Source organism: Macrobrachium rosenbergii, unplaced genomic scaffold, assembly GCF_040412425.1.
Source record: "Macrobrachium rosenbergii isolate ZJJX-2024 unplaced genomic scaffold, ASM4041242v1 282, whole genome shotgun sequence".
Lineage (NCBI taxonomy): Eukaryota > Metazoa > Arthropoda > Malacostraca > Decapoda > Palaemonidae > Macrobrachium > Macrobrachium rosenbergii.
In genome coordinates, this window is record NW_027100730.1 from 2982914 (window position 1) to 2998982 (window position 16069).

A 16069-nucleotide genomic window follows, 5' to 3' on the forward strand; every position below is an offset into this window, starting at 1 on the left:
GAATGGTTAGCTTTTATTGTGTTTGTGCTCATGACGGCAGGTAGTTTTATTCTATTTGGTATATTCTAGCCTAGCCTACCCAAGGCCGTAGTTCGACTTTGGAGTGTTAGGCTAGGCATGTTAGGCGCTTTTACACGATGCTCAGCTACCTAGCTCTCCTGACCAGACCGTTTTGAGGTTTTGGAGGGAAACGTTAGGTTTGTGAGGGAGTTCCTCGCTCACACTTGACCTACCTGACCAGGCCGTTAGGTTTTGGAGGGTGGGGTTAGGCTAGTGAGAGTTGCTCTTCACCGTAACCCACCTGGCCAGGCCATAAGGTTTTGGAGGGTGAGGTTAGAATAGTGAAGGGTCTCCTCATTCATAGTCTACCACCTGACCAGGCTGTCGGTTTTGGAGGATTTGGCTAGGTTATGCGAGGTTCTTCTCCCCTCCCCTCACCTGTAGCGCTCTTTCTGGCCTTCCTGACCAAGCCTAGAAGTTTTGGTTTTGGAAGGTAGGCTGGGAACGAGAGGCAGCGCAGGTTTTTTCATGTATATAGCCTACTCCATCTTTACCTGATTGATTAGTTTTTGGCGATGTGACCTGAGCGTCTCCCTAATAGAGGGAAACTGATCGCTTGCGTTCGGCACCCCGTTAGGAGGTTTCATTCGGCTTCCAAAGGGTGCTACCCACCCGGTTGGTCGCCGTTCGCCGGGTTTCCGCCAATTACCTACCTTTCCCTTATCGGGCGGTGTTTCGTTAGCTCGCTTTCCATAGTTATAGCTGGAGCGTCGAATACTGCCCCGGGGAAGCATCATGAGTTACGCTATGTTATGTCTCCGCCGAATTAGTCGGTTCTTTCGCTGCTATCGTCCTTTTAACCACTCCGGTGGGTATGGTTTTCGGTTTATCGGCGGTTTCCACCTTGTGATTTCCGCCCTGAGCGATTGAGAGTCGGGCCATATGTGAACACTCCTTTCCGCCACATTCGCCATTTCCATAATATGTGACATAACGAGAGTTCAGTGACAATCATGGCGGAGTATCATAACGGCGGAGTAACATAGTTTATAGTTGACCATTCTGTAGCATACTTATATTTATTATTCTGTAATGCCGGATTTAATTCCGGACTGCCGGTTTCAATTCCGGCGGGTTTTGCATGGTGACACGCATGTTTCATCACTCATAATCTACGTTAAGATAGCCTATTACCGCTGGAACTGCTCTGGCGGGCCTGGCCTTGACGTTACTCATGTTCCGCCATTCCACTTACAGATGGTACGCTGTCAGGAGCCAGGGTGCACAGCGGTGCTCCAACAACCCTGCGGACACGAGGTGTGCAGGTCGCACTCCAGCTGCTCGGTCCGCATTGGGGACCTGAACGTCTGGCACCCAGATGGCTGTGATGTCTGCTACGCCTGTACGAGCTAGGAGTGGATGAGTCGGTAAGTCTTAAGAGACCGTTATCCTTTAGTCTCTTTTGACTTTAATGATTTATATAGACATACACGGATAATTGGAGAATATTCGGATTTGGGAGGAACGTTGCATCAGGTAAACCTTACATCTTGTCGGAGGAGATATGCAATCTCCTCTACCCCGGAGCCCGGATCTCAGCTGCAGTGCCGGCGGAATTAGCCGCCCCTATCATCGAACGGATCTGGGAAGAGACGCAACCCTCCCAAGATGACAACCTGTGCAGAGAGGTAGCGGAAGAGGTGGCGGCCATCAACATCCACCTTGAACCGATGAGCGTCGACTTAGACCACCAGGTAGAAGGTAAGGCGGTAAGTGGGGCAGGGGGAGAGATTTTTGATAGTCCTCTTTTTGGTTCTCCTTCTTCCTCTTCTTCTTCCTTTCAAGGATTTCCCAAATCAGCTATCCTTGAGGACAGATCGAGGTCTGCTGTCCCCAAGTTGAAATCCTTGAAAAAGAGGGACTTACCAAAGTCCTCTAGACCTCAAAGGTCTAATCCGCCAGCTCCCTCAAGGCCGTCACTGGCTCTTAATCCAGTGGCGTCCTCTAGTAAGGCTACTCCCCCACCCAAGGGGTCGAGATCCAGGGGGTCCAAGGCTAAATCTCCACAGCCTATCTTTGACCCTGAGGCCTTTGCTGAACTTCTGATGCAGAAGTTAGGCAAAAGGGTTGAAGATAGGATGCAAGACCTCTCTTCCCAGCTTGCTTCAAGCTTGGAGACCTCTGGTCAGTCAGTGCTGTCATTGGCACAGAGGATGCAGGCCCAGGAAAGCTTGCTCTCCGGATTTATGCAATCCGGAGCAGCAGGTCACTCTTACGTGGTTCCGGATGCCTCCAGACTGCCCCCCTTTGATAAGGGGAACCCGTGGTGGCTGGCTCTTCATGCTCCCCTGCATAATGATACCCTGACCATCGAGGGCTTGGGAACCCGTCTGTTGGAGGAACTTGAGTTCTTTCCACCCGACCTGGTGCCTCCCTACCCAGGCTATGCCAGGCTAACAGAGGAAGCCTGGATTAGATCAGACAAGGTCCCAAAGGAAACAGTTATCTTCCCCAGGGACCAAGCCCAGTCTGCCTTGATGTGCGCTCTCACTGACTGGGAGTGCGAAAATACTAAGCTCACTCCCTTTAAGGGGACTTTTACGATGTTCTCGGTAGGTGACTCCATCCCTACCCCCTGCACAACTAAGATCGCAGTTCTGACTAGTCAGGCCGGAATTGAGGGCAAACCGCTACCTTAACTCCGGGAGACAGACCCCACTTCCCTCGTTTTCCCCGGGGATTCGGAATTTTGGTCGGGAGCTCCGGTCACGTTCACAGTGGGTAAACTCGACCCCGAGTGTGCCTCCACGTTGTTCAGTGAACAGCTTCCCAAGATTCCGGAGGCCCTTCTGAAGGCGGAATTTGAGGCTAGGTGCAGGTTGAGTCGCTCCCTGCATTCCATCACCATTACAGAGGCAACAGCGGTAACTTATATTGAAGAACCTCTATTCCAGGTCCTGACGAAATCCCTCTTAGCGACATTTCAATCGGACCTGTATGACTTTGTGGTGGCGAGACTAAACTGTCGTAAACATATCTTTGCAGACGCCACTATCAGACATGAGCCCAATAGACTCATGAAGTGTTCGGTCTGGGGATCTAACATCTTCCCGGAGGATGAAGTAAATAATGTTCTGGCGGAGGCAACCAGAACAAATCAAAGTCTTCGCTCCCGTTGAGGTCTCCCTTTTAAAAGGAAGTCCTCCGAGACCTCCATACCTCAATCCAGGGAAAGGAAAAGGTTCAGGAGGTATAGAAAACCCCAGGCCCATACTATGCTTCAAGCTGTACCGGTCCCTCAGCTCGGACAGCCTTCCACTTCCAAGGCCCAGCCTCAGCAGCAGTTTGTACTGGTGCAGCCGGCTCAGCAAACCCCTGCTCCGCCAACCTTCGTAGCGTCCCCGGCTTTCAACGCTTCGTTTGAAAGCCAAGGGGCGTTTCGAGGCTACAACAGGCATGCGAGGGGAAGCAGAGCCAGAGCCGCCTTTAGAGGTAGGTCTGCATCGAGGCCTCTCTCCCGTGGGAGAGGAGGCCGAGGAGGCAGAGGAAGTAAGCCCTCTTCCATTCAATGAGTCTCCTCAGGTGGGCGGGAGGTTACATCTCTTCCGGGACCAATGGACCTTCAGTCCGTGGGCCCACAGCATAGTTTCAAATGGTCTGGGATGGAGCTGGAGCAGAGGGCCTCCTCCGCCAGTCAGATTCCATCAATCTCCATCCAAAGACTTACTGGACTTTGTAAAAGACCTACAAAAGAAGGCAATAAAGAAAGTGAGACACCTGAAATTTCAAGGCCGTCTGTTCAGTGTCCCGAAGAAAGACTCAACCCAGCGAAGAGTAATTCTAGACTTGTCTCGTCTCAACTTATACATTCAATGCGACAAGTTTCGCATGCTTACAATCTCGCAGGTGCGGACCCTACTTCCCCGTGGGACCGTCACCACCTCTATAGATCTTTCAGACGCTTATTATCACGTCCCGGTTGCGAGAAACTTCTCTCCTTACCTAGGATTCAGGCTGGGGAAACAAGCATACTCGTTCAGAGTCATGCCATTCGGGCTCAACATAGCGCCCAGGATTTTTACCAAACTGGCAGAGACAGTAGTCCAACAGCTACGGGCCCAAGGGATTATGTTAGCCGCATACCTGGACGATTGGATAATTTGGGCATCCAACGCCGAGGAATGTCGAAAAGCAACATTCATAGTGATCAGCTTCCTGGAATCCTTAGGTTTTCAAATAAACAGGAAGAAATCCCGTCTAGTCCCAGAGGCTCAGTTTCAGTGGTTAGGAATCCATTGGGATCTAAACACACGCAAACTGTCACTTCCACCAGCCAAAGCTACCAGGCAGTTCCTCAAAGACAAAAGAGCCTCTCGTCGTACCCAGGAAAGAGTCCTGGGGTCTCTTCAGTTCAAGGCGTCAGTGACAGATTTGCTGCTGAAAGCCAAACTGAAGGATATAAACAGAGTATGGCGGAGACAAGCCAACAGCCGATACAGAGACAGGATGTCTCTAATTCCGCCGGTGTTGAGGAAGAGGCTTCGACCATGGTCAACAGTCAAGAGTTTGTCAAGGTCAGTACCTCTCCAGTTTCCCCCTCCGTCATTAGTGATCCATACGGATGCCTCCCTGAGCGGGTGGGGAGGATATTCCCAACACAAGAAAGTTCAAGGAACATGGTCTACTGTGTTCCGCCAGTTCCATATCAACATTCTAGAAGCAATGGCAGTATTTCTAACACTAAAGAAACTACGTCCAACCAGACAGATTCATATCAGACTGGTACTGGACAGTGCAGTAGTTGTACATTGCATAAACAGGGGAGGCCCCAAGTCGAGCTGGATCAATCAGGTAATGGTTGCAATTTTCTCCCTGGCAAGGAAACATCTTTGGCACCTGTCAGCTACCCATCTGGCAGGTGTCCGGAATGTCATTGCAGATTCACTGTCCAGGACAACTCCGCTGGAGTCGGAATGGTCATTGGACAGAGCATCTTTCGAGTGGATTTGTCTTCAGGTGGACCTGTTTGCCACAGAGAGCAACCGCAAGCTTCCGTGTTACGTTGCTCCCAATCTAGACCCTCTAGCTCACTCCACGGATGCGATGTCAATAGACTGGAACAGGTGGCAAAAGATCTATCTGTTTCCACCAATAAACCTATTAATGAAAGTTTTACACAAACTCAGATCATTCAAAGGTCAAGTAGCACTCGTGGCACCCAACTGGCCGAAGAGTAATTGGTTTCCTCTTCTTCTAGAGTTGAAACTCCGGCGCAGGCAAATCCCCAGCCCAAGGTTGACACAAATAGTACAAACTCAGACTGTGTCAGCTTCCTCAAGAATTCTGAATGCCCTAGCTTTATGGACTTCATGAAATTTGCAGCTCAGAAAGATGCTAACATTGATCCTATTAATACGCTGTTCATAGAATCAGACAAGAGGGAATCTACTCTCAGACAATATGACTCAGCAGTTAAAAAGCTAGCATTATTTCTGAGGGAATCTGAAGCTCAGGAAATGACCACGAACCTTGCAATCTCTTTCTTCAGAGCATTATTTGAGAAAGGGCTGGCCTCTAGTACTATTACTACAGTAAAATCTGCCTTAAGAAAAATATTTTTACATGGCTTCAATATTAACCTTACAGACTCATATTTTTCGTCAATTCCTAAAGCATGCGCTCGTCTTAGACCAACAACCCGTCCCCACACGGTTTCCTGGTTCTTAAATGACGTACTTAAATTAGCATCAGACACTGATAATGAACTGTGTTCATACTTGAGTCTGTTAAGGAAAACGTTATTTCTAATAAGCCTAGCCTCAGGAGCTAGAATTTCTGAACTGTCTGCTCTCTCTAGAGAACCAAACCATGTTGATTTCCTCCCGTTAGGAGAAGTTCTGTTGTCTCCGGATCTCAAGTTTCTAGCAAAGAATGAGGATCCACAAAATAGGTGGTCCCCTTGGAAGGTTATTCCCCTTCCACAGGATCTGTCCTCATGTCCAGTTAACACTTTAAAAGCCTATTTAAATAGAACTTCTAATAGAACGTCTGGCCCTCTCTTTGTTAGGGAAAATGGAGGAACCATTTCCTTAAAGGCCATCAGGCAACAAATACTGTATTTCATAAAACAAGCAAACCCAGATTCAGTACCTAGGGTACATGATATTCGGGCAGTGGCTACCTCAGCTAATTATTTCCATAATATGAGTTTTGATGATCTTAAAAAGTATATGGGCTGGAAATCACCAGCAGTGTTCAAACGCCACTATCTTAAGTCTCTAGAGGCTCTTAAATACTCCACAGTGGCTGCAGGAAGTATTGTTCCCTCAGCCGTAGACTAGCTTATGTAACCTTAGTTTATCGTTTTGTTTATTCCTCTCTCGCCTGCCTGCCTCGTTTACTCGCCATGCCTTCTAACCTTCAGGTCGGGCCTGCTTCACAGCCTGACTCCTGACCGTTTTATGCATATCATATTGTACTCCTTTTTATTAGCCTTAAGTGTCTTGGTATAGTTATCTTATGTCTTAGAATGTGTGCCCTATAATGTTAATTATGTTTTATTATAAATACCTGGGGGTTATTAAAACACAGTAATTTTCTCATAAGTTTTATTTAGCTCCCTTAAATTAATTCTTAGAGGGCTCCACCAAGCTTGTGTATGGCTGATTCTCTGTTACAATTTCACCGGGTGACACAGGTCAAAGCCCAGAAAAGGGATTTTGACAAAGGAAAAATCTATTTCTGGGGGAAGACCTGTGTCACCCGGTGACCCATCCCTGTATTTCCTTTTCCCCCCCGGGTGATATACCAAGCTTGGGGGGTGCTAACTTGGGATGTTATCAAGATGGCGGTCAGGGTGGTGGTTGGCTGAGTGCGGAGGATGAGGTTTGTAATGGCTCCTCACTTTTCGGGGTTTTGAGATTGGAGAGATTTGTTGGACGGAGGCCTGTGGTAGTGGCAACCACTCACCCTTGTGTATACCGACACCATATACTGGCGTTCGATCCGGGGGTAGTAACCCTGGCATTGTGATTAGCTTTTTCTCTGGTATACTTAGCAATATTTATACCTAGAAATTAGTGCTAATGGATAATTTCACCAGGTGACATAGGTCTTCCCCCAGAAATAGATTTTTCCTTTGTCAAAATCCCTTTTTGGTATTTTCATCTTCCACTTCAGTCAGTCAGGTTGGAGAATTCTTAACCTACTTCACACGAATGGGGTAATGATCGCTTCAATGGATGATGAGCATATACATGGGGGGGTATCGCCATCAGTGCACCTCATGAGGTGCACTGTAGGCATTACTTAAGGTTCTCTGCAGTGTCCCTTCAGCCCCTAGCTGCTGCAACCCCTTTCACTCCTTGTACTGTGCAGGTAGTTCCCCAGTGACCTGACCATTACTTGAAAAAATCGTAACTTGAAAATAGCCTAGCCTACACTAGGGTATACAGCACAATCTACACATATACGGTAGCTTAGGCTAAGTGTAGGATACAGCATACTCTATGCATATATGGTATAATTATTAATATCAGCTAATTCTGGAGGTTCAATGCAGATTGACTTATGATAAATCAGTACAAAGTGAGAAACTGAATAACACAAACAAGAATCAGATGTGTACTGTACAGTGGTACTCTCCAGGATTTGGTCTGTCGTCTGCATACTTGAATGGTGTCAGGCTGTTGATGGCTACGTATAACTAAAAATCGGAAGAAGAGGAGGATGACAAAGGAGCAGGATCACCAGCTCGCTCCTCTTCAGATATTATTTCTTCGGCTGTTAGTTCAGGTGTCATTGGGGGTGGGATTTCGAGGAAAGAGCCGTCACGAGATATAAATGGTCGAGGCTCCATTGTTGGGGAAGGGATGGTGGAAGGTGATGACACTTAAGGAAGTGATCCATTGTAGCTTGCACATGGTATTTTTACGTTCTTCATAAATGACTCAGCAACATGCAAAAGTCTTGAACTGCGGTCTCAGCTTTAGCAGATCGTCCCATGTTCACATCCATTTGACTGAAAAGTTTCATGGCATGTTCAATTCAGGCAAATGCCTCTGCCATTGTTTTTGTTGTAAACTTTTGCTCTGGCTCCTCTTCATTTCTTCTTCCTCTTCTGCTCTTTTTCTCTCTTCTGCTCTTTTTCTCTCTTCTGCTCTTTTTCTCTCTTCTGCTCTTTTTCTCTCTTCTGCAAGTGCAATTGAATCTTCTGCCGATAGCTCTATGTCTTGCATATTTATGAGTTCTTGGATATCCTCCTCTTCAAGTTCTAAGTCTAAACTCTCAAATGTCAAGATCTTTTTATTAATTTGCACAACTTCATCCTTATTGAAACCTCTAAATGAGTTCGCATACACTTTCAGCAGATTTTTCCAAACCCCATTCATGCACTCTTTCTTTACCTCCTTCCACGCCCTTCCGACGTTCATAATGGAGTTCAGAACATTGAATTCCTCCCAGAATGTTCTGAGCTCTTTCTCCTCATTATCCGTAGCCTGAACAGCCTGAGCAGACGTGTTCCGAAGATAATAGGCCTTGAACGTAGCCAAGACGCCCTGATGCGTGGGTCGTATGAGAGAAGTTGTGTTTGGTGGAAGAAACACAACTTTTATGTCCTCGTTAATATCTCCGACATGCTGAGGGTGGGTGGCTGGGACCATTGTTGAGAATCAGCAGAATTTTGAAGTGGATGTTGTTTCCCTTGCAATAATCTCTTACTTATAAAATACAGCAATGCACAAACCAGTTTTCGAACAGCAGTGCAGTCTCCCACGCTCTCTTATTATGGTGATAATGCACAGGAAGCATATGCTTGCTGATTCTTGCTAATACCCTCGGATTGGGGGAGTGAGAAATCATGGACGGCTTGAGTTCATACCCAGCCACATTTCCCCTAAGCAGAAGAATCAGTCCATCTTTGTATGCCTTCAACCTGGTCTTCGTTGTTGCTTCTTTATGGATGTAGGACTGTTGAGGCATCCACTTCCAACACAGTCCTGTTTTGTCAACAAGTACCCTTCATCCACAATCATCTTATGCAAAGCATCCTTAAATTTAGTGCCTCCTTCGGTATCACCCCTTGCTGCTTCATCGCTGATTTTCACGCTATGGAAATTATGGCGGTTTTTGAAGCGATGAAACCATCCAGCACTTGTCACAAAATATTTGTTGTGGGTATCATCATATTTTCTCTTTAGTTCTTCGGAAAGCAAGTGCGCCTCTGTTTGAATGGTCTAGAGGCTGAGTGGCATACGCTTTTGTATCTGGTCCTCCATCCACATGACCAGTAACTGCTCCATTTCTTCCAAAGGCCCTATCCTCTTTTTTGTTGTAATTGTGGAATGAGCCGAAGCAGATGTTTTTATGAAGTCCATTATCCATTTCTTGTCCTCATTGATTGTGGATGCTCTTGACTGCTATAGGTGATTGTCATGTGCGATCACCACAACTGCCTTTCCAGTGGCATGCTGATTGATAATTGTCATTTTCTGCTATAAAGTGATGGAACGCCTCTTCCTCTTTGCATTACCAGTAGGAGACTTTCTTGGACATTAAGGAGACATACTGATAATACTGTACATAAATTTGAGTTTTAAACAGTTTATGTACAGTCAGACACACAAAAATCACACATGAACACTGACTTAACTTGACTTCGTAGACGGTGAGCATGAGTGAGGTCGAGTCAGGGTGAGAGATACAGTACACACACCCCAGCCTTTAGGGTCAATGTATCGTACACCGTACGCTGCCTGACTATATGCTGATGCCTGCGCCTGTCATGGCGAAATTTAAAAATACACTATTTCCAAAATATTCTCATATTGGTATCGCATCGTGACTGCTAACCCCATCGCAAACCCAAATCATTGTAAGACGAATCATTGTAACCAAGAACTACCTGTACCTCCATTCATGTTCTCTCTTTCATCTCCCTTCCACACTCTCCTAACAATCGATTTGTAGTGCCACTGCTCTGAGGTTTTCCTCCTGCAACAACTTTCAAACCTCTTTACTGTCAAATTCTGTTTCATCGCTGAATGACCTTACGGTATAGGTCACAGCGCTTGGCCTCTGGCTGAAATTCTATATTCTGTTCTATTCTGAAATTTGAATTTTTTAAATGGACATCTTGGTGGAAGGTGGAGACACCAGACCACCAATGGTTTCTCGAGTATAACTTTGATAGCCACAGCCTGTGAATTATAGATTTCATCTCCTGATTTTCTGTGACAGATGCTTGTTCATTGCTCACAGCATCATCCACAGATACATTTTTTGAAACTGGAGAAGTTTCATGTGCGATATCTTCTAGACCACTAGAATCCAAATTCTGACAAGACCTGGAAAGAGCAGTTTTATTTAACGAATGTGGATTCGATCAAGGCATGAGGGGATATAGTGTTACTTAGAGTTATTTGATACCTCTAGTCTCATTATTTCAATGTGAGTAGGTCCTGAGACTTTGTTTTCCCTGGAGCTTGGTGTTTTCCCTGGAACTTGGCCTTGAAGTATTATCTTAACCCATTGTCACATCCAAACTTTTCTTAGCTGTATCAGGGGTATCCTGATTGCTAGAAGCAGTCACACAGATTGGGTGATCTGTAAATAGGAATTCGAGGGAAGATTTGGAGCAGCAGCTTTCCAGCGACCGACGAAAATGTCTGCAGGGGGTCTTCATGAACCCTCCTCAGGTGCTGTCTAGTGCCAAAACTTGTGTGTTCATTTTCTGCTGTTTCAAGTCTGTCCTGATTAAGTTTATATAAAGGACACTGTCTCCAGTTAAAGCAGAACAAATATAGCATCTGGCATCATTACAGCTTGCACTGACACAACCATACTCAAAGCACTTGTGGTGCCGAGTTTGACGCTTTTGAAATTTTTCCACAGACAGGTTAATACGGTTGATCTTTACATAGCCAACTTTACAAAGGTCTCTGCTGTATAAAACTCCACTTACAGAGTTATAGGTTTTATGGGGAGGCACTGATGTACTGTACTGCCTTCACTTAAAGATTCTTACCGTATCTTTTGATATTGGTCTCAGGGATGTCCCTGCTTTCTCTTCAAGGTTTTCCCAGGCTTCAGTAAAGTTGCTTTTCCCTTCTTCACAAAACACAACATGCCAAATAGGGGTTTTCTTATGCCTAATGATGTTTGTGTTTTTATGACAGTGATTTTTTGGAATGAAATCTCCCTCACTCTCGTCAAAATTTCTTGTATCGAACAGCTTCACTTTTCCCTTAATTTCAAATCATTTTGATGCTTTAAATGCTTCAAAGGCTCTTTTTTTTTTTGCACAAAACGCTTCCTCATATGCAAAGTAGGCATCAAAAGATTCTCAGAGTGTAATCTGACTCTTAATATTAAACCAAAGGGCTTCATATAGTCATACACTTTTGTCCTCACCTTGAGTTGTCACCATGGCTGTGTTTGGTTGAGGAGAGCTTTTTGGTATGTGAAAAAAGGTACTATGTCCTCCCAGTGCCTCGGGAGGCAAAAGGAAGAGCCCCCTTAGGGTCAGGAATAACCAGAATATGATCACTGACACATGCAGAGCCTCGGAACTGAGCTGCGATGGACTTTGATGACCTGGTCGTTTGTCCTCTCGAGTTTTGTCCCATTGAGAATGGATGTGAGGTGCACTGTAGGCATTACTTAAGGTTCTTTGCAGCGTCCCTTCCATGGCCCCTAGCTACAACCTCTTTCATTCATTTACTGTACCTCCGTTCATATTCTCTTCTTCCATATGACTTTCCACCCTCCTAAAAATTGTTTCCTCTGCGAGGTTTCCTTCCTGTTACACCTTCCAAATCTCATACTGTCTATTTCCCTTACAGCACTGAATGACCTTATAGGTCCCAGTGCTTGGCCATTGGCCTAAATTCAATATTCCATCAAAAGAATGGGGCTGGCGTAGTCACCCTTGCAATATATCTACGACTGGGATGGTTTCCTTACTGATCAGATCCCCAAATTGATCTTATAAATTGTTTTCCTTAATTTTGCATTGAGTTTGAATTACTGAGGATAGTATAAAATTCTACATTTTTATAATAACTTTTATTATATCATAGATGGGATATTCACTGTCGCAATAAATGTTGGCGACATAGTGTCGATTGGGATCCCAAATTGATCTTATGAATTGTCTTCCCTTAGTACAGGGTCTGGAAATATGAGTAAAACTGTAGAAGAAGAAATACTCGTACAAAAGATTTTATTGGATTAGGAAATGGTGAACATATTAATTAAGATATTTATTCATTCCTACGAGAGTACAAACTTGAAATCTTTCATTTGCTTTTGGTTATTGAAATTTGGCCACCAGGTAGTTAATCAGTGGCAGGTGGACAAAGGGTTGGGATTCCCACCCACTTAGGTGACCTGACTGTTAGCATTCGCTTTTTCTTGGCCCCACCAGGGTGAAGATGCCTACGTTGCTGGATTTTTACCCAAATATCGTCTTTGAAGATCTTTTACTCTTTTGGCATTGGCTCTTGTTTTCCCTTTACTTTTGACTGTGGGATGAGTATCAAGTGCCTTTCAGAGATTTCCTTCAATAACCCCTGCTTCAGCTGTCCCTGAATGTTCCCCTCTGTGGCTAACCCCTGCTTGGACTGTTCCTGGGTGTTCCCCTTCCGGCCGTCCAGTTCGTGAGGGAGAAAAGATCGCGAGGTTGGTGACCAAACCGTCTGCTGTGCTCCTGACAAGGCGGGAACCTCCGACGGGCGTTCCCATATGGGTGTCGACTCATCCCCTGCCTTGGTGGCTTCTCCGTGGTGTCTGACAAAGACTACGATGTTAGCAAGGACCCTGTGGCCTTCTTGGGGCCCTTGGCCACAGACTCATTTGCTGTTTCTGTCCCAGCTGCTGCCGCTGCTCCCTTCCTAGTCAGGATTCCGGCCTCAGTTCCGTATTCGATGGTCAAGAAGGAAAAAGGTCGAAGCAGCACCATTCATCTTTCTCGTCTGCGACCTCCTCTTTCTTTTCCTCCTCCTCACTGTGGGGAATGGAAGAAGGCTCAGAAGACTGTGCTTCGCAAGAAGGCCCACAGAGTCTCTTGTAGAAGTCTTCTTCTTCCTCGAAGAGAAAAGACAGTCCATTCTCTACAGATGTGATAAATTTCAGCATCTGCCCTGTGACCAAAATTAGCACAGTGTAGATTAAAGGTACACAGCCCCATGCCATGCAATATACACCCCACTGGGGTGTAGATAGCTAAAATCACTGTTGGCTACACATACTATTTTTGAGGCTGAAGTAAAATAAGAGATTTGTATATATGGAACATTGAAAATGCTTCAATATTTTGCACTATTCATCTAAAATCACTGACTCGTGGAGTTGTCTCAATAACCTTCATTAGTTCTTATGTCGCACGAGTGAAAAACTTTTGGGGATCGATCACTTTGATTTAATGTTTAACATCTGGTTTTTGCATGGATGTCCCTCTCTCATTGTGTCGTGCAGTTTTCTCTAATCGTGGTTTGCATTCTTTACTTACAGAGGTCTCCTACCCGCAGAAGTATAAGCGATGAATTCTCTAATCACCAAGTATGTTGGAAAGGGAAGAAGGTGGATTTCTGTAGCTGAAATTGGCGTTTAGCCATCAGGGAATTCTCCAGCTCTTCCAGTTAAATTCACGAATATGTCGAATTATTTGTCTATAGTTTTATAAATTCTCTGTTGAAATTCAGTTTCAGATATAAGGTGTTGCTGTGTTGAAGCTTGTTTTGAGTGACTACTGGTTATGCATTAAAAAAGTTGCAATATGTTTGTATAGATGATTAGATTCTTGGCAGAAATATTTTGTAATAACAATAGACATTTATAGGAATGATACCAGTCTAAGGGGAACACTTGTCTGAAAAAAGTGTAGTATGTTTTAAGAATCCATCCTGAAATGTGGAACTTGATGTCTCCCTTCTCAGCAGCACTGAATGCAATGTACATTGTAACAGAGGAACCGGGAGGGTCAAAATAGTGTCAGAACTTGTGTCAGAATCACCTTGGAAGAGCGAGATGCAAGATCCGTTATCACAACTCATTGTCTTTAGGTCCGCTTGTGGAATTCAAGGCGGAGCCAGAAACGAGTGAGGTCTTTGGGGCTGACACGAAGTATTCGTGTGGAGTAGAGACAGAGAATGACATTCTCAGCCGCTGTGTGGAGGAGAATGAGGAGGAGGAGGGACTTACTGGCAAAGAACTTGAAGTTCCTCTCGTAACTCGGGTGGAAGTCCCTGAGAAAAAGAAGCCGTACATCTGTGGGTGCGAAGAGGCCTTTGGCGATGGGTACGCCCTCAAACTTCATGCCGTAACTCACGCTGGGAAGAAGAGTTGTATTACAAATGCCCTCACGAACCACTTGAGAATCCACACGGGCAAGAAGCCTTACGCCTGCGGGAATGTGGCTCGGCCTTTGCCGTGAAGTGCCACCTCATCAACCACGTGAGGATCCACTCAGGAGAGAAGCCGTTCGCCTGTGACGCCTGCGGGAAGGCTTTTCCATGGAAGGTCGACCTTGCGACTCACGTCAAGGTTTGTACCAGGGAAAGACTGTGTACGAGTGCAGCGTCTGTGGGAAGGCGTTTGCGCAGAGAAGTCGCATAACGAAGCACGCCCCCGTTCACGCCGGGGAGTGTTCGTGAGGAAGTAGGGAGAGAGAGAATGTATGTCCTCAGGGAAACAGTCTTGAGCGATCTTTCAATGCTATGAGGGTCTGTTCAAGTCAGGGTGCTACCCACGAACTGTTACCTTAGGCTTGAATCCTGGTATGGTCGTAAGGAACCGAACAGGTAACAGCCAGTAATAGTTACTTTGCCAGTCAGTGCTGGCAGCAATGCCCATGAATACCCAGTGCCCAAAAGCTGGGGTAAATTAGCCTCAGGATTTTATGAATAATAATATTTTGTAACTTTTTCTGCTTTATTGAGTGGCTTTATTATTATTATGATTATTATTCACTCAATTACTTATAAATCTTGAAAATATTCAAGTGCTGTCTGTAATATAATGTTTCTGTTATTTAACAGACTGTGACTTATCAAAAATATAGAACACATTCAAGGATTTCACAGCCACAGAGATTAGGTTACTTAGTCTTTGGAGCTTATGTCTGTGCTCAACAGATCGTATCATATTTTATATTTGTTTTAATCATTAAGCTGGCTGTTAAACAGACTGATTTCTAAGCCTTTCTGTTTTCTGTATCGGTTTCATGTAGTAAGAAGTCTGTGAAGTCTTTGAATAAATATTCCCTGATCTCTCTCTCTCTCACTTTTGCTCTTTTCTGATCTCTCTCTCTCTCTTTCTACTCGTTATTCTTCTTCTTATTATGAAGAAGAAAAGATAAAACTCAGCTAATATAAGATTATGGGGTGTGCGAGAGAAATTATAATATTTATATTGGAGTCTTAATGGTGTATATTATGTATTATAATGATTTTAGGTGTATATTATGTAATATAGTAATGATTCCAATTATACAACGAACTGCTATAGTTTCCAATTATACAATGAATTGCTATACTGTAGTTATATTACAGGATCTTTTGTATCATTGTATAAAAATACATTAAAATTGAGTAATATTTATAATGAAAATACAATACATACAGTAATTGTAATTTATAATATATATAACATTAATAGTGAATAATATTTATAATGAAAATACAATATATTGTATATTTATAATGTATATTGATGCCTTGTACGTTCAAGGAGACTACAACCAATAAAAACATATTACAAAAATGCTTTTTTTCCCCAATGAACAACTCAGTACAATCATTATATATAAAAACAATTTACACTCCATTTTATTTTTTTTATAGTAAGCCTATGGTATTCATATATATAGAAGGTCAAAGCCTATGTGGTATTCATATATATAGAAGGTCTACATAGTAAGCCTATGTAGTATTCGACAACCGTCTGCTTACTGGACGCTTTTAAGACAGCGTCCGTTTGCTTAAAGTTCGTCAAAATAATCTCTAAAAAAGCTTGATGGATGTCCAGAGGATGGAATCTGACACAAAAGGCCTTGAGAGTAAGTTCTCGT

The 16069-nt window shown here is 44.4% G+C and overlaps 1 long non-coding RNA gene across 2 annotated transcripts in view; it reads left to right on the top strand.

Annotated features, from left to right (window-relative positions):
- Positions 1-15762, top strand: part of LOC136838222 (uncharacterized) — a 237656-nt gene extending 221894 nt beyond the window's left edge. For both annotated transcript variants that reach the window (XR_010852910.1, XR_010852909.1), the window contains one exon: positions 13513-15762. This is a non-coding gene — a long non-coding RNA (uncharacterized lncRNA). The remainder of the gene's footprint in view (positions 1-13512) is intronic.
- The last annotated feature ends 307 nt before the right edge of the window (positions 15763-16069 follow it).